Source organism: Cibotium barometz, chromosome 42, assembly GCF_041138505.1.
Source record: "Cibotium barometz isolate CiBa-2024 chromosome 42, ASM4113850v1, whole genome shotgun sequence".
Lineage (NCBI taxonomy): Eukaryota > Viridiplantae > Streptophyta > Polypodiopsida > Cyatheales > Cibotiaceae > Cibotium > Cibotium barometz.
The window spans coordinates 34,041,271-34,068,675 of NC_141087.1; the positions used below are offsets into that span (position 1 = coordinate 34,041,271).

The 27,405-nt window shown below is 42.1% G+C and overlaps 1 long non-coding RNA gene across 1 annotated transcript in view; it reads left to right on the forward strand.

Moving 5' to 3' along the window:
- Positions 1-2,941: 2,941 nt before the first annotated feature.
- Positions 2,942-27,405, forward strand: part of LOC147614413 (uncharacterized) — a 52,328-nt gene continuing 27,864 nt past the window's right edge. The window contains exons 1-2 of the long non-coding RNA XR_015263041.1: positions 2,942-3,008; positions 3,200-3,310. This is a non-coding gene — a long non-coding RNA (uncharacterized LOC147614413). The remainder of the gene's footprint in view (positions 3,009-3,199; positions 3,311-27,405) is intronic.

The following is a 27,405-nucleotide window of genomic DNA, read 5'->3' on the forward strand; positions in this document are numbered from 1 at the left end:
TTAGTACATGAGTATGCTGACGATTTGTGTAAGACCATATTCGATAATCATCATCGATTTCTCCCCTCAGATCATCCTAAATATGTTGCTAGTAAGAGTAACATTCCTCCACAAACACTTCGTGCAAAAGATTGGAAGCGTATTTGGGAGTCTACAAATATTCTTCCTCCAGATGGCATAAACAGGTATAGTAATGTTTTTCAATCTTGTTTTGTGTAGTCTCTAATTGGATTAAAGGTCACATAGAGCAATCCCTTGTGTAGGTACTCCATTTTTTTTCGGCTACCATATTGGACCCATCTTAAGATCAACCATCTTCTTGATCCCATGCACATCGTCAAGAATGTGGGATCTGGTATTTGGGAACATGTTATTGGTAAACGAGACAATGTTAGCGTACGTGAGGACTTGCGGGTCGCAGGACGTATGCGTCAAGCTTGGCCACCACGAGAGAAGGATGGGCACGTTCATCTTCCGCCTGTACCATGGATTATATCAAAGAAAGAGGAGAAGCAGGTAAAGCAAGCCATCACCACTTTGCGTACTCCCACTGGATGCATGAGATCATTGAAGGGAGCCTTTACAACCACTAAGAAAAGAGGCATTGAGCAACTATATGGGTTGAAGTCCCACGATTGGCACAAGGTGCTCCAAGTAAGTGTTTTCCAAGTCTTGTACGTCGAAATTAAATTTTGTAATGCCATAAACCATACATACATGTGCTCTTATGTGCGCAGTTCATACTACCTACTAGCATCGACCATTGTGCAAATAAGAGTTTGAAAAAATATATTTATAAGATGGGTGAGCTTGTGAGGTATGTAAAACCCATGTCAGATCACCCTTCATTATACCTTGCAAAATGAACGTGCATGAGGTATAACGTACTATTTATTTATTTTTCCGATATGTTAGTTCCAAAGCAATTGATCCAGCCACGTTGGATGATGCACGTGTTATGGTGGAAGTGGAGGTGGTTTGTTTGGTAGAGGAGGAGACTTTTTCGCGAACCATTCTCACAAGTCAACTACATCTCATTGTGCATTTAGTGGATGAAATCGCTTCATGTGGCACTATGCATGCACGTTGGATGTTCTTCCTAGAGCGCTTCATGAAGACTTTAAAAGACGTTGTGAGGCAAAGTGCAAGGCCTGAAGGAAGCATGGCCGAGGGTTGGTTGATACAAGAGTCTCTTGTATATATTTTAGAATTTCTTGGTCAGGTGGACAGCTCTTTGCCACGGAGTATAATTGTAAACTATAAACATGCTTTAAGTTACTATAGTTAACCTACATATTTAAATATAGCTTTAATCCTATTTAAATAAGCGCTTCACGGCCCATCGCTTCATGTAGCCCATCGCTCGCCTCTCTCTCCCATCCGTCCAGTCAAGGGGCCATTCCCACACGTGCCACTTCTACAAACACTAGGGTCTTTTCACATTACAATTAAAAAAAGACCTAACGAGGCTTGAAAAAGGTAAGTTGAAGAAGTTATAAATATCTATGCCAAATAATGATCAAAACTAGGGCAATGTTCAGTCTCAATACCTGTTAACCTGAGGCTCTTGATCATCAATTAATACACACATAAGCATAAATTTGTTGGTGGTTCTAGATTTAGAAGGTGAGATGGGGCCACGTATCAACTTGACCCATGCCCAACACATGACCTCAAAAACATCATATTCGACACAAGCCTCACCTTATTGTTATAATTATTCCTATGCTTTACAAGGATTATCACAACCCTTTTTTGCAACCCGTGAGTTGGAATAAGTGTCTATAGGCATGGTGAGTTGGAATAAGTGCCTACGAGCATAAATCCCAAAAAAAAAATAACCCTCGCCTTCTTAAACTTATCTAGTTTCAATTGGAGCTCCAGGTTCACTAAATCAATTATAGAAATCACCTTTAATAAAAAATTACCATTACGATTTTTCCATAAGCCTATATGATGCATGCTTAACAAGGCTCAAATTGATAACTTGAGGTTCACCAAGTAGAAATCACTATAATATCTTGCTCTTTTTTCCAAGTTCTCTCAGTTCTCTCAATAACTGATAGAAATAGCTTTAATTTTTTGAAACTCATACAACATCTAGTCCCGCCGAGCTATGTCGGTCCGCTATGCGCGCACACGTGTGTATGGATGCATAAGGAGCATAGATGAGTCTAGTAGGATTAGGCGTCAAGAGCCGGGGACCTCAATATTGATTTTGCACAGCCATTGCATGTTCAGAAGATAAAACAAGGTGATTTGTCAAGATAAATTCATAATAATTGATCTTCATAATTTAAGTAAATCCAAGAGCAAAAAAAGAATTATATGAAATTATCTTTGCTCTTGATTTTTTATTTCAAAATTGTGTACATGATGGGATGGCCTAATCCCAAATGTATGGAGAAATGAAGAGATCTTTGGAAACTTTAAGATCTAGAAAATTACCAAAATTTTGTAACTTCAAATTTGGTATATGTTACCAAATTGAATGCTAATTTTATGTACCAATGCTAATTTTATGAAAATCTCGAATTTAGACTTATCCTCAACCTTATCGTGGCGAACGTATCTGGACGGCGCTCTCTCTCTGCGGACGGCTCTCTCTCTGCGGGTTCAGTTCTGGGCGGCTCTCTCTCTCTCTCTACGGGGCGCACGTTCGTGGGCGGCTCTCCCTCCATCAACACAAGCTACACGGCTATAGGGGCGCACGTTTGTCTGTTTACTGCTCTTACCTAGCGTGGCCTGCTTCTCTCTGGGCGGCTTTCTCTCTGCAGCATTTGCTGCGTGGCCTGCTTCTCTCTAGGCGGCTCTCTCTCTGCAGCCACTCGCCCCTTCAGCAGCTCCACCTTATTGTTGTGTCTGTTTGCTGCTCTTACCTAGCAGCTACTCGCAGATATTTACCTCCAAATCAAAGGATGCCTAGCATTATGTACACCTGCCAGTGGGGTTATAATTTATCTAAGCTTATCCGTCCCTCCACAGCCATGCAATCTGGATTCTAGCAGGTATATGGGCGTCTCTTAAACTCTAATTTTTTTATTTTCTCTTCTGAATCAGACGATAAAAAAGATAGAGCATGTTACAGTAGTAGTTTCATTAGCAAGAGCATTGTAGGTCATAAAGGGCAATAAACAGGCCCTGGCCATAAATCTCTCATGCTTGGTTTTCTTTAGGTGTCTCTTATTGCTGTGAGCAGGCCCACTCTCCTACGCAGCATATACAAGACATTGCATAGTTGCAGGCCACATCTTCTACAGCAATAAGAGAGAGCAGCCAGCATATACTTGGATTTTCTCTTCTGAATCAGGTTTTTTCTCTTCAACCATAATTTCCTGAGTTTTTGAATTCTTGCATGCTTTTATTTTCTACTCTATGTCAATGTGTATGATCTGATTTTTAATTGACATGTTTAAAACTTTAAATCTAATCATAGATAATGATTTAATATGCATTGAGACAAAAATATGTGTACCTTGTTGTATCTTTGAATTTGATAATAGATGCAATGATGTCCAAGTGCTAGTTGTCAATGACAAGATGGGAAAGTAGGTTTGTATTACATAAATGACATGGACATCAAGGAAAACTTGAAAAATAGCAAGACCATTTTAAAGTCTTTAAGGGCGGGATAATTTGAATTTAAAATTGGGTGGGATAATTTGAATTTAAAATTGGGCGGGATAATTTGAATGCTCTACCACATGCTAGAGCATTCTAGCTCTACCACATGGTAGAGCTGGAAAAATGCATTCTAGCTCTACCACATGGTAGAGCTGGAGTTGAAATGACTTAAACTAGTGCAAGATTACTTGAAATGAAAAACCATCCATCTAGTATCGTACCTCTATTCATAGCATAGCTTCTCCCCTCTCTCCTTGCTTGAAATTGTACTTTCCTGCTCTTACACTCTAAGCATGAGATCTATGCAAGAGAGCTCTCATAATAATGCAAGATGTAGCTCCTAATGCTCTTACTCTCTAAGCATGAGACTATGCATGAGAACTCTTTTACTTTTTACATGAGATCTATCCATGGGAGCTCTTATAATAATGCAAGATATAGCTCTATGTATGAGAGCTCTTATAATAATTAATGCAAGATCTAACTCTATGCATGGGATCTCTATGTATGAGAGCTCTTAATGCAAGACTTAGCTCTATGCATGAGAGCTCTTTCACTCTATACATGAGATCCATCCATGGGAGCTCTTATAATAATGCAAGATATTATAGCTCTATGCATGAGATGTATGTAAGAGAGCTCTCATAATAATGCAAGATCTAACTCTATGAGATGTATGTAAGAGAGCTCTCATAATAATGCAAGATCTAACTCTATGCATGTGAGATCAATGTATGAGAGCTTTGAATGCAAGACCTAGCTCTATGCATGAGAGCTCTTTCACTCTATACATGAGATCTATCCATGGGAACTCTTATAATAATGCAAGATATAGCTCTATGCATGCGAGCTCTATGTATGAGAGATCTTAATGTAATACCTATCTCTATGAATGAACGCTCTAATGCAAGACCAACCTCTATGCATGGGAGCTCTATGTATGAGAGCTCTTAATGTAAAACCTAGCTCTTTGCATGAGAGCTCTAGTGCAAGACCAAAATCTCTATATGCATGATATGAGAGATCTATGCATATGAGAGCTATTAATGCATGAGAGATCTTACAATGCAAGAGGGATCTCATGCATGAGACCTCTTAGAATACAAGAGATCTCGATGCATAAGATCTCATGTATGATAACTCTATATGCATGAGAGCTCATCGATATGCATAAGAGCTCTCATGCATGAGATATATATGCATGATAGCCCTCTATGCATGATAGCCCTCTATGCATGAGATATATATGCATGACAGCCCTCTATGCATAGGAGCTCTCACAATGACTCGCACTTGATAATAGCTGATCTATATGCATTAGAGCTCTCTTTGCATGGGATTTGCGATCTATATGCATGGGAGCTCTCACAATGAATCACACACAATGTTAGCTCTATATTTATGAGATCTATATGCATGGATCTCTCATGGAAGAGATCCACGCTTGAGAGCTTTATGTAAGATCTCTCACAATGCATGAAAACTCTCTATGCATGAGAGCTCTCACACCTTGCGTAGATATATCCTAGATCTATATGCATGAGAGCCCTCTATGTATAATCGATAACACATGCATCACAGTAAATAAAAGTATGTAAATAATTCTCTATTGTGTTATTCTCTTGACCTCACGTCCTGACTATGCTTTGGTGTTAGGTCCTCACCACCTACCGAGTTGTGGTAAGCTCTAAACCCAATGCTCTCTTTTTTATGTTGCAACCCATCAGGGTGCTATGGGAGTTTTTTATAAGAGCATTAGATATCTCATGGCTGCAAGAGATCTCTATGCATAAGATCTCTTATTTTCATTTATTTGCATTGAGTGTACGAGCTCTCTTGCGCTGCATGATATCTCTATATGCATGTGAGTTCCCTATCCATGAGAGCTCGCATTTATTAAGAGCTCTTTTTGCATGAGAGCTCTCATTTGCATCTTTTTTGAGAACCCGCATTCGGACAGTTAGAAGTTGAGGATCCGGGACCCCATCAGAGAACGGACCACACGGACTTGTGCTAGGGAAGTTGCTCTATGTCCACATTGGGCATAGCAATCACTTCTCCCAATGCGTCAAAGTTGGGTCCCAGCGCCATTCAACACACTTGTTTATCTCATTGGTTCTCGTCATGGTCTTTTCTTGGAGTAATTGGTTTTGTTGATTTGCATGGTACACAGCTATTCTAGCTCTACCACATGGTAGAGCTAGACCTCAAATGCAATTCTAGCTCCACCACATGGTAGAGCTAGACCTCAAAGCAATCTACGATGTGGTCTAGGTTGGATACAGCTCTACCACGTGGTAGAGCTAGATCAAATGCAATTCTAGCTTTTTGGTTCTTGTCATGTGAAGTAGAACTCATCTTGGAGTAATTGATTTTGTTGATTTGCATGGTACACAGCTAGATCGATGCATTCTAGCTCCACCACATGGTAGAGCTAGATCGGATGCAATTGTAGCTCCTTGGTTCTCGTCATGTGAAGTAGGTCTCTTCTTAGAGTAATTGGTTTTGTTGATCTGCATGGTACACAGCTAGTTCCGGGTTGCTTGCCACACATTTTTTCATGCATGATTCGAATTTCATGCCTCTTCGGTGCCGTTTATGCCACGATTGGAAATTTTTGCCATTTGGCACGCTCGTTCATCTTTTTCGAGAACCCGGATTCGAACAATAAGAAGTTGAGGATCGCGGACCCCATTAGAGAACGAACCACACGGACTTATGCTAGGGAAGTTGCTATATGTCCACATCACTCCGTGCATGGGTTTGGGCATCGCAATCACTTCTCCCATCGCGTCAAGGTCCCTGGCGAAGATAGTGCAAAATCGCCATAACAGAGTTTCGGATCCGAAATGAGTCCGAATCGCATCTGAACACAACAACAAAGATCCGGGTTGCTTGCCACACATTTGTCCATGCATGATTCGATTTTCATGCCTCTTCGGCACCGTTTGGTCTACGGTTGGAAATTTTTGCCATTTGGCACGCTCGTGCATCTTTTTCGAGAACCCGAATTGGGACAGTTGGAAGTTGAGGATCTGGGACCCCATCAGAGAACAGACGACACGGACTTGTACTAGGGAAGTAGCTCTATGTCCACATCACTCCGTGTACGGATTTGGGCATCGCAATCAGTTCTCCCAGCGCGTCAAAGTTGGGTCCCGACGAAGATAGTGCAAAATCGCCATAACAGAGTTTCGGGTCCGAAATGAGTATGAATCGCATCTAACACAACAAGAAAGATTCGGGTTGCTTGCCAAACGTTTGTCCATGCATGATTCGAATTTCATGTCTCTCGGCGTCGTTTGGGCCACGGTTGGAAATTTCCACCATTTGGCACCCTCGTGTATCTTTTTCAAGAACCCGGATTCGGACAGTTAGAAGTTGAGGATCCGGGACCCCATCAGAGAACGGACCACACGGACTTGTGCTAGGGAAGTTGCTCTATGTCCACATCACTCCGTGCTTGGATTTGGGCATCGCAATCAGTTCTCCCAGCGCGTCAAAGTTGGGTCCCGACGAAGATAGTGCAAAATCGCCATAACAGAGTTTCGGATCCGAAATGAGTCCCAATCGCATCTAAACACAACAAGAAAGATCCGGGTTTCTTGCCACACATTTGTCCATGCATGATTCCATTTTCATGCCTCTTTAGCGCCGTTTGGGCCACGGTTGGAAATTTCCGCCATTAGGCACGCTTGTGCATCTTTTTCGAGAACCCGGATTCGGACAGTTAGAAGTTGAGGATTCCGGACCCCATCAGAGAACGGACCACACGGACTTGTGCTAGGAAAGTTGCTCTCTATGTCCACATTACTCCGTGCATGCATTTGGAGATCGCCAATCACTTCTCGCAGCGCGTCAAAGTTGGGTCCCGGCGAAGATAGTGCAAAATTGCCATAACAGAGTTTCGGATCCGAAAAGAGCCCGAATCGCATCTGAACACATCAAGAATGATCCGAGTTGGTTAACACACATTTTTCCATGCATGATTCGATTTTCATTCCTCTTTGGCGCCGTTTGGGCCACATGGTAGAGCTAGATCTGATGCAATTGTAGCTCCTTAGTTCTCGTCATGTGCAGTAGGTCTCTTCTTAGAGTAATTGGTTTTGTTGATCTGCATGGTACACAGCTAGGTCCAGGTTTCTTGCCACACATTTTTCCATGCATGATTTCATTTTCATGCCTCTTCGGCGCCGTTTGGGCCACGGTTGGAAATTTTTGCCATTTGGCACGCTCATGCATCTTTTTCGAGAACCCGGATTCGGACAGTTAGAAGTTGAGGATCAGGGACCCCATCAGAGAACGGACCACACGGACTTGTGCTAGGGAATTTGCTCTATGTCCACATCACTCCGTGCATGGATTTGTGCATTGCAATCACTTCTCCTAGTGCGTCAAAGTTGGGTCCCGTGCAAAATCGCCATAACAGAGTTTCGGATCCGAAATGAGTCTGAATCGCATCTGAACACAACAAGAAAGATCCGGGTTGGTTGCCACACATTTTTCCATGCATGATTCGAATTTCATGCCTCTTCGGCGTCGTTCGGGCCAGGGTTAGAAATTTCTGCCATTTGGCATGCTCGTTCATCTTTTTCGAGAACCCAGATTCGAACAGTTAGAAGTTGAGGATCCGGGACCCCATCAGAGAACGGACCACACGAACTTGTGCAAGGAAAGTTGCTCTATGTCCACATCACTTCGTGCATGGATTTGTGCATCGCAATCACTTCTCCCAGCGCGTCAAAGTTGGGTCCCGGCAAAGATAGTGCAAAATCGCCATAATAGAGTTTCGGATCCGAAATGAGTCCGAATCGCATCTGAATACAACAAGAAAGATCCGGTTTGGTTGCCACACATTTTTCCATGCATGATTTGAATTTCATGCCTCTTTGACGTCGTTTGGGCCAGGGTTGGAAATTTTCACCATTTCGCACGCTCGTTCATCTTTTTCGAGAACCCGGATTCGAACAGTTAGAAGTTGAGGATCCGGGATCCCATCAGAGAACGGACCACACGGACTTGTGCTAGGGAAGTTGCTCTATGTCCACATCACTCCGTGCTTGGATTTGGGCATCACAATCAGTTCTCCCAGCGCGTCAAAGTTGGGTCCCGACGAAGATAGTGCAAAATCGCCATAACAGAGTTTCGGATCCGAAATGAGTCCCAATCGCATCTGAACACAACAAGAAAGATCCGGGTTGCTTGCCACACATTTGTCCATGCATGATTCCATTTTCATGCCTCTTTAGCGCCGTTTGGGCCACGGTTGGAAATTTCCGCCATTAGGCACGCTCGTGCATCTTTTTCGAGAACCCAGATTCAGACAGTTAGAAGTTGAGGATTCGGGACCCCATCAGAGAACGGACCACACGGACTTGTGCTAGGAAAGTTGCTCTCTATGTCCACATTACTCCGTGCATGCATTTGGAGATCGCCAATCACTTCTCGCAGCGCGTCAAAGTTGGGTCCCGGCGAAGATAGTGCAAAATTGCCATAACAGAGTTTCGGATCCGAAAAGAGTCCGAATCGCATCTGAACACATCAAGAATGATCCGAGTTGGTTGCCACACATTTGTCCATGCATGATTCGATTTTCATTCCTCTTCGGCGCCGTTTGGGCCCCTGTTGGAAATTTTTGCCATTTGGCACGCTCGTGCATCTTTTTCGAGAACCCGAATTCGGACAGTTAGAAGTTGAGGATCCGGGACTTCATCAGAGAACGGACCACACGGACTTCTGCTCGGGAAGTTGCTCTATGTCCACATCACTCCGTGCACGAATTTGGGCATCGCAATCACTTCTCCCAGCGCATCAAAGTTGGGTCCCAGCGCCATTCAACACACTTGTTTATCTCCTTGGTTCTCGTCATGGTCTCTTCTTGGAGTAATTGGTTTTGTTGATTTGCATGGTACATAGCTAGATCAATGCATTCTAGCTCTACCACATGGAAGAGCTAGACCTCAAAAGCAATTCTAGCTCCACCACATGGTAGAGCTAGACCTCAAAGCAATCTAGCTCTACGATGTAGTCTAGGTTGGATACAGCTCTACCACGTGGTAGAGCTAGATCAAATGCAATTCTAGCTTCTTGGTTCTTGTCATGTGAAGTAGATCTCATCTTGGAGTAATTGATTTTGTTGATCTCCATGATACACAGCTAGATCGATGCATTCTAGCTCCACCACATGGTAGAGCTAGATCTGATGCAATTGTAGCTCCTCATGTGAAGTAGGTCTCTTCTTGGAGTAATTGGTTTTGTTGATGTGTATGGAACACAGCTAGATCGATGCATTCTTGCTCTACCACATGGTAGATCTAGCCCTCAAAGCTTTCTACCACGTGGTAGAGCTAGATCAAATGCAATTCTAGCTCCTTGGTTCTTGTTGTGTGAAGTAGGTCTCTTCTTGGAGTAATTGGTTTTGTCTTTGCGTTATGGATGTGTAACCACCACCTCTAGATAATGTAAAGCTGGATTCTAAACACTCTCCCTCAAGCTCAAAAGGATCAATTCGATCTGTAAGGTTCCCCCCTTCCAAAAATAGGGAAAACACTTAAGATAGTCCACTAAGTCTTATCTTAGAGAAAATTTCCTACTCATCGACACCTTGACCATACAGAGATTCAAGGATACGATTCATAGGTAAGACCTAGTTCTATCCCGCAGGGGGAGCGTGGTCTTCTAAAAATAAAATCACCCATAGGGCAATTGATCATAATTTTGGCAACTACTAGTCTTGATTCCTAGAGACAACGCTTTTTTCCTAGAGACAACGCTTTTTTCCTCATCCATGCAAGGCTACTGGAGCTTCTTTTTCCTGAGAGCCTTCGTGAATATGTCGGCCACCTGCTCATTTGAAGAGTCACATACTCCAAATGAATCTCACCACTTAACACCTTCTCTTGTATGAAGTAATAGTGCACCTCTGTGCTTCGTCCTCATATGATAAACTGGGTTCTTGCACTACAAGAGAATGAGAACATAGACGTGCAAACTAGAGAGAGATGGAAGTGAGAGAGGGGCTATGGGCAAATTTGCAATTTGGCGAGGTTTACGCGACTATTTACGCGCGGCTATATGCACGTCTATACTTGCATTTATAGACGCATCTATAGGTGCGTCTATAAGCATGTATATTGATAGAGATGCACTTATAGATGCACATATAGATGCGCTCTGTAAAAATAAAAAAATGCATAATCCCACCCGTGCGTCAACGTCGCAACTATTTTCACTTCCCTCCCCTCTGCTCCCTGTGTGCTGTATCTCTTCCTCATGATGGCTGCACCTCACCCTTTGTCCTCTCCTCACAAAGAAGTGAGAGAGGGGCTATGGGCGAATTTGCAATTTGGCGAGGTTTACGCGACTATTTACGCGCGGTTATATGCACGTCTAACTTGCATTTATAGACACATATATAGGTGCGTCTATAAGCATGTATATTGATAGAGATGCACTTATAGATGCACATATAGATGCGCTCTGTAAAAATAAAAAAATGCATAATCCCACCCGCGCGTCAACGTCGCAACTATTTTCACTTCCCTCCCCTCTGCTCCCTGTGTGCTGTACCTCTTCCTCATGATGGCTGCACCTCACCCTTTGTCCTCTCCTCACAAAGTCTCCTCCCAAGGATGATTCCTCACAAGGTTATCTCTATCCCACTTGTCTCTCCCACCTCTTCATATATTCCTGGTTTTTGAATGGTATGTTTAGAATTAGGGTTTTTGATCGGTATTCTCTTCACTCTCTCTTTCTCTCTCTCCAATGCATAAGCTTCATATGAGTAAAATTTTTGAATGGTATTATCTTCTCTCTCTCTCTTTCTCTCTCTTTCTTATGTACATCCCAGTCTACACGAGATGATGAGCCCTCTGTTACTCCAGATGGTGGCCTTGACAGAGAATTATTGAAGATCCACTGACTCCTCAAGTGCTGCAAGACATCATAGTATGGTTGTTTGACATATAATGATTGGGTCTCTTCATTAGCTATAGCAGATATGGCCGTCGCAACTTGTGGCTCTGGATCTACAACAATTCGAGCCTTCCTTTTTTCATACACTTGTATCAGGTTTTGAGCACGACCATCTTTTTCCATTTCTTGATACCGTAAGAATTTTGCAGCATAGATGGAATGTTGGCCATCAATAATCCAATATGAATACTCAGTGAGTTTCTCCTCTGTTACCTCACTTAGTTTCATTGGAATTCCTTTCTTCTTGGCCAGCATTCTTTACAGGCATCAAGTATGCACACGCTCCTAGCCTGTTTGCACTTGCACCAAAAAATAACACGCATTCATCCACACGGTGAGGTTCTATTTGACGGGAGTTATAGTGATCAGGAGCTAGCCAGCATTGATCTACAGGGATCTCATACTCTTTGTACTTGAATGGAAAATACTTAGAGTATTTTTCCATACCCCCTGTATCACTCTTTTGGCCTTTTGCACCTCATTTTCCAAAACTTTGGGATCCACAAATCTTATTTTTGTTGAATTTTCCAAGCTTGTTTTCTCTACTGTAGATTTAAGAACTGCTGCATCTACATCCATAATACCTGTACTGCTTTTTGCCTTTTTTGAACTGAATTTTTAGAGGACGTTTTCTCTTTTTTTTGTTTGCCTTTCACACAATAAGCAATGGAAGCTTGCAACTCTTCAAGAGTTATTTCTTGACTTGCACAATCTAACTTCCACCCTCGAGAGAACATAGTATCTTGTTTATCTCTTACTATTCGTTCAATAATGAATGCCTTGGGATCTAGTTGATACTCATGGATCCCAGGTACCCCAATATTTATGCATTCAATATCGGGATGAGAATCAACTACAGAAATATAAGATAGAGTCATTGGTCCTAGATCCTCAAAAGTATCCACGCCCACATCACTAGCAACAAATAGATGAATTTTGTTAAATTGTGAACCCTGAAGACCCCAAATATCTAAGTACCACTGTCGTCGTTGATCAGCAGAGGCAAAGTTAATACTGTCCGAAACTTCCACCACTTTTCTTTTCTGAGACATCTTTCACCTACAACAAAAACCACAATTGTTAATTATAGTTATTGTATTCTTACACTTTAAAAAAAACTTACAATATCATATTCAAAAATCACAATATATATCCATGAAAACACTGTGGAGGAGATGAAGAGTATTTCCATCTTGGAGATCTCAATACATTTGTTAGTCTTACTCTACTACATGGTAGAGCTAGATAAATCCATTCTAGCTGGACTTCAAAGTATTCTAGTGCTGGTTTTTCAATGGATATTATCTCTACCGGCGGGTGGCAGAGCAAGATTAATAAATGTATTGACCAGAATGCTTTGAAATATAGCTCTACCATGTGGTGGAGCTAGAATGCATTCTTCTAGCTCTACCATGTGGTAGAGCTAGACTTCAATGAATGTAACCGACTGAGCTTGAATGTAACTGTGGTAGAGCTGCATTCTACCTAAACCTTACTGTAGAGATAGAATGCTTTGAGGTCTAGCTCTACCATGTGGTGGAGCTAGAATTGCATTTGAGGTCTAGCTCTACCATGTGGTGGAGCTAGAATCGTAGAGGTAGAAAGTTTTGAGGGCTAGATCTACCATGTGGTAGAGAAAGAATGCATCGATCTAGCTGTGTTCCATACACATCAACAAAACCAATTACTCCAAGAAGAGACCTACTTCTCATGACAAGAATCAAGCAGCTAGAATTGCATTTGATCTAGCTCTACCACGTGGTAGAGCTGTATTCTGCCTAGACCACATCGTAGAGCTAGAATGCTTGAAAGTCAATATTAGATAAAATGGAAAAAATCCCTCAAAATGGGAATGTATTTAAAAAAATTATTTTGGCCATGACTTGAACATGCAAACTCCAAATTTATCGGACAAAGTAGATCTAGATTCTACTTTTCAAGCTCTTTCCAATGATATGTCACATGAATATGTTTTGACAAACTTTTGGATGAGTTTACCATACCCCCACTTTTTTCATGGGAATGGGATTTTTTCCACTTTATCTAATATTGACTTTTGAGGTCTAGCTCCACCATGTGGTGGAGCTAGAATGCATTCTTCTAGCTCTACCATGTGGTAGAGCTAGACTTCAATGTAACTGTGGTAAACCACATTATAGAGATAGAATGCTTTGAGGTCTAGCTCTACCATGTGGTGGAGCTATTATTGCATTTGAGGTCTAGCTCTACCATGTGGTGGAGCTAGAATCGTAGATGTAGAAAGCTTTGAGGTCTAGCTCTACCATGTGGTGGAGCTAGAATCGTAGAGGTAGAAAGCTTTGAGGTCTAGCTCTACCTTGTCGTAGAGCAAGAATGCATCGATCTAGCTGTGTTCCATACACATCAACAAAACCAATTATTCCAAGAAGAGACCTACTTCACATGACAAGAACCAAGGAGCTATAATTGTATTTGAGGTCCAGCTCTACCACGTGGTAGAGCTGTATCCAACCTAGACCACATCGTAGAGCTAGACTGCAAGTTTGAGGTCTAGCTCTACCATGTGGTGGAGCTAGAATTGCATTTGAGGTCTAGCTCTACCATGTGGTAGAGCTGTATTCTATCTAGACTACATCGTAGAGCTAGAATGCTTTGAAGTCCAGCTCTACCATGTGGTGGAGCTAGAATGCATTCTTCTAGCTCTATCATGTGGTAGATCTAGACTTCAATGAATGTAACCGGATGAGGTTGAATGTAACTGTGGTAGAGCTAGACCTCAAAGCTTTCTACCTCTACGATTCTAGCTCCACCACATGGTAGAGCTAGACCTCAACTGAAATTCTAGCTCCACCACATGGTAGAGCTAGACCTCAAGGAATTCTAGCTCCACCACATGGTAGAGCTAGACCTCAAGGAATTCTATCTTAATTACTCCATCTTGGAGCTCTCAATTATACATTTATTAGTCTTGCTCTACCACATGGTAGAGCTAGATAAATGCATTCTAGCTGGACTTTAAAGTATTTTAGTGCTGGTTTTTCAATGGATATTATCTCTACCAGGTGGCAGAGCAAGATTAATAAATGTATTGACCAGAATGCTTTGAAATCTAGCTCTACCATGTGGTGGAGCTAGAATGCATTCTTATAGCTCTACCATGTGGTAGAGCTAGACTTCAATGAATGTAACCAGCTGAGGTTGAATGTAACTGTGGTAGAGCTGTATTCTACCTAAACCACATTGTAGAGATAGAATGCTTTGAGGTCTAGCTCTACCATGTGGTGGAGCTAGAATTGCATTTCAGGTCTAGCTCTACCATGTGGTGGAGCTAGAGTCGTAGAGGTAGAAAGCTTTGAGGTCTAGCTCTACCATGTGGTAGAGCAAGAATGCATCCATCTAACTGTGTTCCATACACATCAACAAAACCAATTACTCCAGGAAGAGACCTACTTCACATGACAATAACCAAGGAGCTAGAATTGCATTTGATCTAGCTCTACCATGTGGTAGAGCTGTATTCTACGTAGACCACATCGTAGGGCTAGAATGCTTTGAGGTCCAGCTCTACTATGTGGTGGAGCTAGAATTGCATTCTTCTAGCTCTACCATGTGGTAGAGCTAAGCTTCAACGAATGTAACCGACTGAGGTTGAATGTAACTGTGGTAGAGCTGTATTCTACCTAAACCACATTGTAGAGATAGAATGCTTTGAGCTCTAGCTATACCATGTGGTGGAGCTAGAATTGCATTTGAGGTCTAGCTCTACCATGTGGTGGAGCTAGAGTCGTAGAGGTAGAAAGCTTTGAGGTCTAGCTCTACCATGTGGTAGAGCAAGAATGCATCCATCTAACTGTGTTCCATACACATCAACAAAACCAATTACTCCAAGAAGAGACCTACTTCACATGACAAGATCCAAGGAGCTAGAATTGCATTTGATCTAGCTCTACCATGAGGTAGAGCTATATTCTACCTAGGCCACATCGTAGAGCTAGAATGCTTTAAGGTCCATCTCTACCATGTGGTGGAGCTAGAATTGCATTTGAGGTCTAGCTCTACCATGTGGTAGAGCTAGACTTCAACGAATGTAACCGGCTGAGGTTGAATGTAACTGTGGTAGAGCTGTATTCTACCTAAACCACATTGTAGAGATAGAATGCTTTGAGGTCTAGCTCTACAATGTGGTGGAGTTAGAATTGCATTTGAGGTCTAGCTCTACCATGTGGTGGAGCTAGAATCGTAGAGGTAGAAAGCTTTGAGGTCTAGCTCTACCATGTGGTAGAGCAAAAATGCATCGATCTAACTGTGTTCCATACACATCAACAAAACCAATTACTCCAAGAAGAGACCTACTTCACACAACAAGAACCAAGGAGCTAGAATTGCATTTGATCTAGCTCTACCACGTGGTAGAAAGCTTTGAGGGCTAGATCTACCATGTGGTAGAGCAAGAATGCATCGATCTAGCTGTGTTCCATACACATCAACAAAACCAATTACTCCAAGAAGAGACCTACTTCACATGAGGAGCTACAATTGCATCAGATCTAGCTCTACCATGTGGTGGAGCTAGAATGCATCGATCTAGCTATGTACCATGGAGATCAACAAAATCAATTACTCCAAGATGAGATCTACTTCACATGACAAGAACCAAGAAGCTAGAATTGCATTTGATCTAGCTCTACCACGTGGTAGAGCTGTATCCAACCTAGACCACATCGTAGAGCTAGATTGCTTTGAGGTCTAGCTCTACCATGTGGTGGAGCTAGAATTGCTTTTGAGGTCTAGCTCTTCCATGTGGTAGAGTTAGAATGCATTGATCTAGCTGTGTACCATGCAAATCAACAAAACCAATTACTCCAAGAAGAGACCATGACGAGAACCAAGGAGATAAACAAGTGTGTTGAATGGCGCTGGGACCCAACTTTGACGCGCTGGGAGAAGTGATTGCGATGCCCAAATTCGTGCACGGAGTGATGTGGACATAGAGCAACTTCCCGAGCACAAGTCCGTGTGGCCTGTTCTCTGATGAAGTCCCGGATCCTCAACTTCTAACTGTCCGAATCCGGGTTCTCGAAAAAGATGCACGAGCGTGCCAAATGGCAAAAATTTCCAACAGGGGCCCAAACGGCGCCGAAGAGGAATGAAAATCGAATCATGCATGGACAAATGTGTGGCAACCAACCCGGATCATTCTTGTTGTGTTCAGATGCGATTCGGACTCTTTTCGGATCCGAAACTCTATTTTGGCGATTTTGCACTATCTTCGCCGGGACCCAACTTTGACGCGTTGGGAGAAGTGATTGCGATCTGCAAATGCATGCACGGAGTAATGTGGACATAGAGCAACTTTCCTAGCACAAGTTCGTGTGGTCCATTCTCTGATGGGGTCCCGAATCCTCAACTTCTAACTGTCCGAATCTGGGTTCTCGAAAAAGATGCACGAGCGTGCCTAATGGCGGAAATTTCCAACCGTGGCCCAAACGGCGCTAAAGAGGCATGAAAATGGAATCATGCATGGACAAATGTGTGGCAAGCAACTCGGATCTTTCTTGTTGTGTTCAGATGCGATTGGGACTCATTTCGGATCCGAAACTCTGTTATGGCGATTTTGCACTATCTTCGTCGGGACCCAACTTTGACGCGCTGGGAGAACTGATTGCGATGCCCAAATCCAAGCACGGAGTGATGTGGACATAGAGCAACTTCCCTAGCACAAGTCCCTGTGGTCCGTTCTCTGATGGGGTCCCGGATCCTCAACTTCTAACTGTTCGAATCCGGGTTCTCGAAAAAGATGAACGAGCGTGCGAAATGGCGAAAATTTCCAACCTTGGCCCAAACGACGTCAAAGAGGCATGAAATTCAAATCATGCATGGAAAAATGTGTGGCAACCAACCCGGATCTTTCTTGTTGTGTTCAGATGCGATTCGGACTCATTTCGGATCCGAAACTCTATTATGGCGATTTTGCACTATCTTCGCCGGGACCCAACTTTGACGCGCTGGGAGAAGTGATTGCGATGCACAAATCCATGCACGAAGTGATGTGGACATAGAGCAACTTCCCTTGCACAAGTTCGTGTGGTCCGTTCTCTGATGGGGTCCCGGATCCTCAACTTCTAACTGTTCGAATCCGGGTTCTCGAAAAAGATGAACGAGCATGCCAAATGGCGAAAATTTCCAACCTTGGCCCGAACGACGCGGAAGAGGCATGAAATTTGAATCATGCATGGAAAAATGTGTGGCAACCAACCCGGATCTTTCTTGTTGTGTTCAGATGCGATTCAGACTCATTTCGGATCCGAAACTCTGTTATGGCGATTTTGCACTATCTTCGCCGGGACCCAACTTTGACGCGTTGGGAGAAGTGATTGCAATGCACAAATCCATGCACGGAGTGATGTGGACATAGAGCAAATTTCCTAGCACAAGTCCGTGTGGTCCGTTCTCTGATGGAGTCCCTGATCCTCAACTTCTAACTGTCCGAATCCGGGTTCTCGAAAAAGATGCATGAGCGTGCCAAATGGCAAAAATTTCCAACCGTGGCCCAAACGACGCCGAAGAGGCATGAACATGAAATCATGCATGGAAAAATGTGTGGCAAGAAACCCGGATCTAGCTGTGTACCACCATGCAGATCAACAAAACCAATTACTCTAAGAAGAGACCTACTTCACATGACGAGAACTAAGGAGCTACAATTGCATTAGATCTAGCTCTACCATGTGGCCCAAACAGCGCCAAAGAGGAATGAAAATCGAATCATGCATGGAAAAATGTGTGGCAACCAACTCGGATCATTCTTGATGTGTTCAGATGCGATTCGGACTCTTTTCGGATCCGAAACTCTGTTATGGCAATTTTGCACTATCTTCGCCGGGACCCAACTTTGACGTGCTGGGAGAAGTGATTTGCGATCTCCAAATGCATGCACGGAGTAATGTGGACATAGAGAGCAACTTTCCTAGCACAAGTCCGTGTGGTCCATTCTCTGATGGGGTCCGGAATCCTCAACTTCTAATTGTCCGAATCCGGGTTCTCGAAAAAGATGCATGAGCGTGCCTAATGGCGGAAATTTCCAACCGTGGCCCATACGGCGCTAAAGAGGCATGAAAATGGAATCATGCATGGACAAATGTGTAGCAAGAAACCTGGATCTTTCTTGTTGTGTTTAGATGGGATTGGGACTCATTTCGGATCCGAAACTCTGTTATGGCGATTTTGCACTATCTTCGTCGGGACCCAACTTTGACGCGCTGGGAGAACTGATTGCGATGCCCAAATCCAAGCACGGAGTGATGTGGACATAGAGCAACTTCCCTAGCACAAGTCCGTGTGGTCCGTTCTCTGATGGGGTCCTGGATCCTCAACTTCTAACTGTCCGAATCCGGGTTCTTGAAAAAGATACACGAGGGTGCCAAATGGTGGAAATTTCCAACTGTGGCCCAAACGACGCCGAGAGGCATGAAATTCGAATCATGCATGGACAAACGTTTGGCAAGCAACCCGAATCTTTCTTGTTGTGTTAGATGCGATTCATACTCATTTCGGACCCGAAACTCTGTTATGGCGATTTTGCACTATCTTCGTCGGGACCCAACTTTGACGCGCTGGGAGAACTGATTGCGATGCCCAAATCCATACACGGAGTGACGTGGACATAGAGCTACTTCCCTAGTACAAGTCCGTGTTGTCCGTTCTCTGATGGGGTCCCAGATCCTCAACTTCCAACTGTCCCAATCCGGGTTCTCGAAAAAGATGCACGAGCGTGCCAAATAGCAAAAATTTCCAACCGTAGACCAAACGGTGCCGAAGAGGCATGAAAATCGAATCATGCATGGACAAATGTGTGGCAAGCAACCCGGATCTTTGTTGTTGTGTACAGATGCGATTCGGACTCATTTCGGATCCGAAACTCTATTATGGCGATTTTGCAGGCGATTTTGCACTATCTTCGCCAGGGACCTTGACGCGATGGGAGAAGTGATTGCGATGCCCAAACCCATGCACGGAGTGATGTGGACATATAGCAACTTCCCTAGCATAAGTCCGTGTGGTTCGTTCTCTAATGGGGTCTGGGATCCTCAACTTCTAACTGTTTGAATCCGGGTTCTCGAAAAAGATGAACGAGCATGCCAAATGGCGAAAATTTCCAACCGTGGCACAAACGGCACCGAAGAGGCATGAAATTCGAATCATGCATGGAAAAATGTGTGGCAAGCAACCCGGAACTAGCTGTGTACCATGCAGATCAACAAAACCAATTACTCTAAGAAGAGACCTACTTCACATGACGAGAACCAAGGAGCTACAATTGCATCCGATCTAGCTCTACCATGTGGTGGAGCTAGAATGCATCGATCTAGCTGTGTACCATGCAGATCAACAAAATCAATTACTCCAAGATGAGTTCTACTTCACATGACAAGAACCAAAAAGCTAGAATTGCATTTGATCAAGCTCCACCACGTGGTAGAGCTGTATCCAACCTAGACCACATCGTAGATTGCTTTGAGGTCTAGCTCTACCATGTGGTGGAGCTAGAATTGCATTTGAGGTCTAGCTCTACCATGTGGTAGAGCTAGAATAGCTGTGTACCATGCAAATCAACAAAACCAATTACTCCAAGAAAAGACCATGATGAGAACCAAGGAGATAAACAAGTGTGTTGAATGGCGCTGGGACCCAACTTTGACGCATTGGGAGAAGTGATTGCTATGCCCAATGTGGACATAGAGCAACTTCCCTAGCACAAGTCCGTGTGGTCCGTTCTCTGATGGGGTCCCGGATCCTCAACTTCTAACTGTCTGAATTCGGGTTCTCGAAAAAGATGCAAATGAGAGCTCTCATGCAAAAAGAGCTCTTAATAAATGCGAGCTCTCATGGATAGGGAACTCACATGCATATAGAGATATCATGCAGCGCAAGAGAGCTCGTACACTCAATGCAACTAAATGAAAATAAGAGATCTTATGCATAGAGATCTCTTGCAGCCATGAGATATCTAATGCTCTTATAAAAAACTCCCATAGCACCCTGATGGGTTGCAACATAAAAAAGAGAGCATTGGGTTTAGAGCTTACCACAACTCGGTAGGTGGTGAGGACCTAACACCAAAGCATAGTCAGGACGTGAGGTCAAGAGAATAACACAATAGAGAATTATTTACATACTTTTATTTACTGTGATGCATGTGTTATCGATTATGCATAGAGGGCTCTCATGCATATAGATCTAGGATATATCTACGCAAGGTGTGAGAGCTCTCATGCATAGAGAGTTTTCATGCATTGTGAGAGATCTTACATAAAGCTCTCAAGCGTGGATCTCTTCCATGAGAGATCCATGCATATAGATCTCATAAATATAGAGCTAACATTGTGTGTGATTCATTGTGAGAGCTCCCATGCATATCGCAAATCCCATGCAAAGAGAGCTCTAATGCATATAGATCAGCTATTATCAAGTGCGAGTCATTGTGAGAGCTCCTATGCATAGAGGGCTGTCATGCATATATATCTCATGCATAGAGGGTTATCATGCATAGAGGGCTATCATGCATATATATCTCATGCATGAGAGCTTTCATGCATATATATCTCATGCATTCATGAGAGCTCTTATGCATATCGATGAGCTCTCATGCATATAGAGTTATCATACAAGAGATCTTATGCATCGAGCTCTCTTGTATTCTAAGAGGTCTCATGCATGAGATCCCTCTTGCATTGTAAGATCTCTCATGCATTAATAGCTCTCATATGCATAGATCTCTCATATCATGCATATAGAGATTTTGGTCTAGCACTAGAGCTCTCATGCAAAGAGCTAGGTTTTACATTAAGAGCTCTCATACATAGAGCTCCCATGCATAGAGGTTGGTCTTGCATTAGAGCGTTCATTCATAGAGATAGGTATTACATTAAGATCTCTCATACATAGAGCTCGCATGCATAGAGCTATATCTTGCATTATTATAAGAGTTCCCATGGATAGATCTCATGTATAGAGTGAAAGAGCTCTCATGCATAGAGCTAGGTCTTGCATTCAAAGCTCTCATACATTGATCTCACATGCATAGAGTTAGATCTTGCATTATTATGAGAGCTCTCTTACATACATCTCATGCATAGAGCTATAATATCTTGCATTATTATAAGAGCTCTCTTACATACATCTCATGCATAGAGCTATAATATCTTGCATTATTATAAGAGCTCCCATGGATAGATCTCATGTATAGAGTGAAAGAGCTCTCATGCATAGAGATAAGTCTTGCATTAAGAGCTCTCATACATAGAGATCGCATGCATAGAGTTAGATCTTGCATTAATTATTATAAGAGCTCTCATACATAGAGCTACATCTTGCATTATTATAAGAGCTCCCATGGATAGATCTCATGTAAAAAGTAAAAGAGTTCTCATGCATAGTCTCATGCTTAGAGAGTAAGAGCATTAGGAGCTACATCTTGCATTATTATGAGAGCTCTCTTGCATTATTATGAGAGCTCTCTTGCATAGATCTCATGCTTAGAGTGTAAGATCAGGAAAGTACAATTTCAAGCAAGGAGAGAGGGGAGAAGCTATGCTATGAATAGAGGTACGATACTAGATGGATGGTTTTTCATTTCAAGTAATCTTGCACTAGTTTAAGTCATTTCAACTCCAGCTCTACCATGTGGTAGAGCTAGAATGCATTTTTCCAGCTCTACCATGTGGTAGAGCTAGAATGCTCTAGCATGTGGTAGAGCATTCAAATTATCCCGCCCAATTTTAAATTCAAATTATCCCGCCCAATTTTAAATTCAAATTATCCCGCCCTTAAAGAATTTAAAATGGTCTTGCTATTTTTCAAGTTTTCCTTGATGTCCATGTCGTTTATGTAATACAAACCTACTTTTCCATCTTGTCATTGACAACTAGCACTTGGACATCACCGCATCTATTATCAAATTCAAAGATACAACAAGGTACACATATTTTTATCTCAATGCATATTAAATCATTATCTATGATTAGATTTAAAGTTTTAAACATGTCAATTAAAAATCAGATCATACACATTGACATAGAGTAGAAAATAAAAGCATGCAAAAATTCAAAAACTCAAGAAATTATGGTTGAAGAGAAAAAACCTGATTCAGAAGAGAAAATCCAAGTATATGTTGGCTGCTCTCTCTTATTGCTGTAGAAGATGTGGCCTGCAACTATGCAATGTCTTGTATATGCTGCGTAGGAGAGTGGGCCTGCTCACAGCAATAAGAGACGCCTAAAGAAAACCAAGCATGAGAGATTTATGGCCAGGGCCTGTTTATTGCCCTTTATGACCTACAATGCTCTTGCTAATGAAACTACTACTGTAACATGCTCTATCTTTTTTATCGTCTGATTCAGAAGAGAAAATAAAAAAATTAGAGTTTAAGAGACGCCCATATACCTGCTAGAATCCAGATTGCATGGCTGTGGAGGGACGGATAAGCTTAGATAAATTATAACCCCACTGGTAGGTGTACATAATGCTAGGCATCCTTTGATTTGGAGGTAAATATCTACGAGTAGCTGCTAGGTAAGAGCAGCAAACAGACACAACAATAAGGTAGAGCTGCTGAAGGGGCGAGTGGATGCTCAGAGAGAGAGCCGCCCAGAGAGAAGCAGGCCACGCTAGGTAAGAGCAGCAAATGCTGCAGAGAGAAAGCCGCCCAGAGAGAAGCAGGCCACGCTAGGTAAGAGCAGCAAACAGACAAACGTGCACCCCTATAGCCGTGTAGCTTGTGTTGATGGAGGGAGAGCCGCCCACGAACGTGCGCCCCGTAGAGAGAGAGAGAGAGCCGCCCAGAACTGAACCCGCAGAGAGAGAGCCGTCCCGCAGAGAGAGAGCACCGTCCGGATACGTTTGCCACGATAAGGTTGAGGATAAGTCTAAATTCGAGATTTTCATAAAATTAGCATTGGTACATAAAATTAGCATTCAATTTGGTAACATATACCAAATTTGAAGTTACAAAATTTTGGTAATTTTCTAGATCTTAAAGTTTCCAAAGATCTCTTCATTTCTCCATACATTTGGGATTAGGCCATCCCATCATGTACATAATTTTGAAATAAAAAATCAAGAGCAAAGATAATTTCATATAATTCTTTTTTTGCTCTTGGATTTACTTAAATTATGAAGATCAATTATTACGAATTTATCTTGACAAATCACCTTGTTTTATCTTCTGAACATGCAATGGTTGTGCAAAATCAATATTGAGGTCCCCGGCTCTTGACGCCTAATCCATAGTTTCCTACTAGACTCATCTATGCTCCTTATGCATCCATACACACGTGTGCGCGCATAGCGGACCGACATAGCTCGGGACTAGATGTTGTATGAGTTTCAAAAAATTAAAGCTATTTCTATCAGTTATTGAGAGAACTGAGAGAACTTGGAAAAAAGAGCAAGATATTATAGTGATTTCTACTTGGTGAACCTCAAGTTATCAATTTGAGCCTTGTTAAGCATGCATCATATAGGCTTATGGAAAAACCGTAATGGTAATTTTTTATTAAAGGTGATTTCTATAATTGATTTAGTGAACCTGGAGCTCCAATTGAAACTAGATAAGTTTAAGAAGGCGAGGGTTAATTTTTTTTTTGGGATTTATGCTCGTAGGCACTTATTCTAACTCACCATGCCTATAGACACTTATTCCAACTCACGGGTTGCAAAAAAGGGTTGTGATAATCCTTGTAAAGCATAGGAATAATTATAACAATAAGGTGAGGCTTGTGTCGAATATGATGTTTTTGAGGTCATGTGTTGGGCATGGGTCAAGTTGATACGTGGCCCCATCTCACCTTCTAAATCTAGAACCACCAACAAATTTATGCTTATGTGTGTATTAATTGATGATCAAGAGCCTCAGGTTAACAGGTATTGAGACTGAACATTGCCCTAGTTTTGATCATTATTTGGCATAGATATTTATAACTTCTTCAACTTACCTTTTTCAAGCCTCGTTAGGTCTTTTTTTAATTGTAATGTGAAAAGACCCTAGTGTTTGTAGAAGTGGCACGTGTGAGAATGGCCCCTTGACTGGACGGATGGGAGAGAGAGGCGAGCGATGGGCTGTGAAGCGATGGGCCGTGAAGCGCTTATTTAAATAGGATTAAAGCTATATTTAAATATGTAAGTTAACTATAGTAACTTAAAGCATGTTTATAGTTTACAATTATACTTTACTTATTTATAGACTTTATATAGCTATATAAATCAAACCTATTTATATATAAACACATATAAGTTAAGTTTATAAATAACCTATTTTTAGGAGTAATGGAGTCTGACCTTTTTTCTAGATCCTTGGTTCTCATTTTGTGAAGTAGGTCTCTTCTTGGAGTAATTAGTTTTATTGATCTGCATTAGCTCCACCACATGGTAGAGCTAGACCTCAAATAATTCCAGCTCTATGATGTGGTCTAGGTAGAATACAGCTCTACCACGTGGTAGAGCAAAATCAAATGCAATTCTTGCTCTACCACGTGGTAGAGCAAGATCAAATGCAATTCTAGCTCCTTGGTTCTTGTCATGTGAAGTAGGTCTCTCTTGGAGTAATTGGTTTTGTTAATCTGCATAGTACACAGTTAGATCAATGCATTCTAGCTCCACCACATGGTAGAGCTAGATCGATGCATTCTAGCTCCACCACATGGTAGAGCTAGACCTTAAATGCAATTCTAGCTCCACCACATGGTAGAGCTAGACCTCAAAGTATTTGATCTAGCTCTGCCACGTGGTAGAGCTGTATTCTACCTAGACCACATTGTAGAACTTTAAGGTCTAGCTCTACCATGTGGTGGAGTTAGAATGCATCAATCTAGCTATACCATAAACCACGTTGTAGACCTAGAATGCCTAGAGGTCTAGCTCTACCATGTGGTGGAGCTAGAATACATTGAACTAGCTATACTATCTGGTAACTATATCATGTGGTGGAGCTAGAATGCATCAATGTAACTATATCATGTAACAGAGCTAGAGTTCATTGATCTAGCTCTACCATGTGGTAGAGCTATATCAAAATAATCTATCTAGACACCATGGTATCGCTAGAATGCTTTGAAGTCTAACTCCACCACATAGTAGAGATAGTCTTTAATGGGTTCTATCTCTACCATATGATAGAGCTAGTTCTAGCTCTAGTTCTAGCTCGACCACATGGTAGAGCTATACTTCATGGTAGAGTCTGATGTAGGTTTCAATCTAAAAAAAATTACTTGCTAGATTTGATTACTAGTTTAACAAGTCCAACATGATTATGTGCAGGATGGATTTCCAATCTGGAGGGAGGGTCTACATGATGTTGAACAATGATTCTGTTGGTATTGGCTGCGTGTGTAGAATTGATCCAAATTCCACTTGTAGTGGAACAAAGATTGGTCAAGGAAATGTGTCATTACTTGTGGAGGAATGCTTGAAGGATGTGGAACTACCATTCCCTACAATGGATACCATTTATCTAAAAAATGCATTATGGAGTAATGTTCGTTGGCCAAAAATACTTTTAAGGCCTTTCACAAGGGAGCTAGAATTTGGAGAGTGGAGTGAAAGATGTAGTGATGCAAATCAAGAAGAGTCTGTGGAACCTCCAATTATAGATACAATACCGATAACATCTCCAGAACTTGACATGCAAATCCGATAATCTTGGAAGAATGAGATGGTTCTTCTAAAGGATGAGAGCATGATGCAAACTATCAATCAAGGGACTATCTTATATGTGTTTCCATTTGAATGTGTCAACTTTCAACAACTTGGTGATGATTGTGTGGGTGTGGCTATTGGCCTACTAAATAGCTAACAATGCTGGATGGGAGCCCATTGCAACGCTATGTTCCGCTTAATGGCATGCATGTTGAACATGCTGATGTATGTAATGAGGATAATGATGGAGATGTAACTAATGAGGTTATTGTTGTCCAAACCTCTGCAAAAAGACGCTACACTTTCATAAACAGGATTCCAAAGCAGAGACCACAACCAGCTTTTGCATTATATATGTCACGTGAATCAGTTCAAAGGATTTCATCCATTGATTGTTGTGCAAAAAAATGTTGTCAGCTAATCGATCGTGATGTACTAATGAGGATACGACAAGACTTTTGGGGACAATCTCAGGAGTCTCGTACAAATTATGTATATGATGTGCTTTCTACAGCTTGGCATCGTGATTCAGCTCAAAAAATTAAATATGAATTTAGGTTAAATGAGGTGATTGTTTGTTGCAGAGCATGATATGAGATGCATGGTATACCAAAGACATCCTTTTACCGTTACAGGGAAAAGTTTGAGTCCGGTGTGTGTCAATATCTGCATGGAAACACAGGGGTATTGAGGAGAGGCCTACAACATGCTAGTGAGGCAAGAGCACTACTTGATGAATTTGTGAACATGAACTCCGAGCCTGTGCCACACAAAAGTAGAACAATGCTAGATGGCTCAAGGGAAACCAGGTTGTCGATTCCATCAATATTCAAGCAAGTTGACATTTTAAATGAAATCAACGCAACACTTGAGCAGTTGGGACATGAGAAGAGGCTATCAAAGTCATCGTTTAGTAGAATTTGGAATAAAGAGTACCCACAAGTGTCCCTAACAAAGGCAAGTGAGTTCTCCAAGTGCACCTTGTGTAGTGGTCTCAAGGCAAAACTAGAAGCCAAACCTAGTCTAGAAGAAAGAGCAAGGCTCCTCAGTGAAAGAGATATTCACATGCGACAACAACAAAGTTGCAGGAGCTTATACTATGCATGGCGCATATTTTCAGAAACCCAACCACAAAAG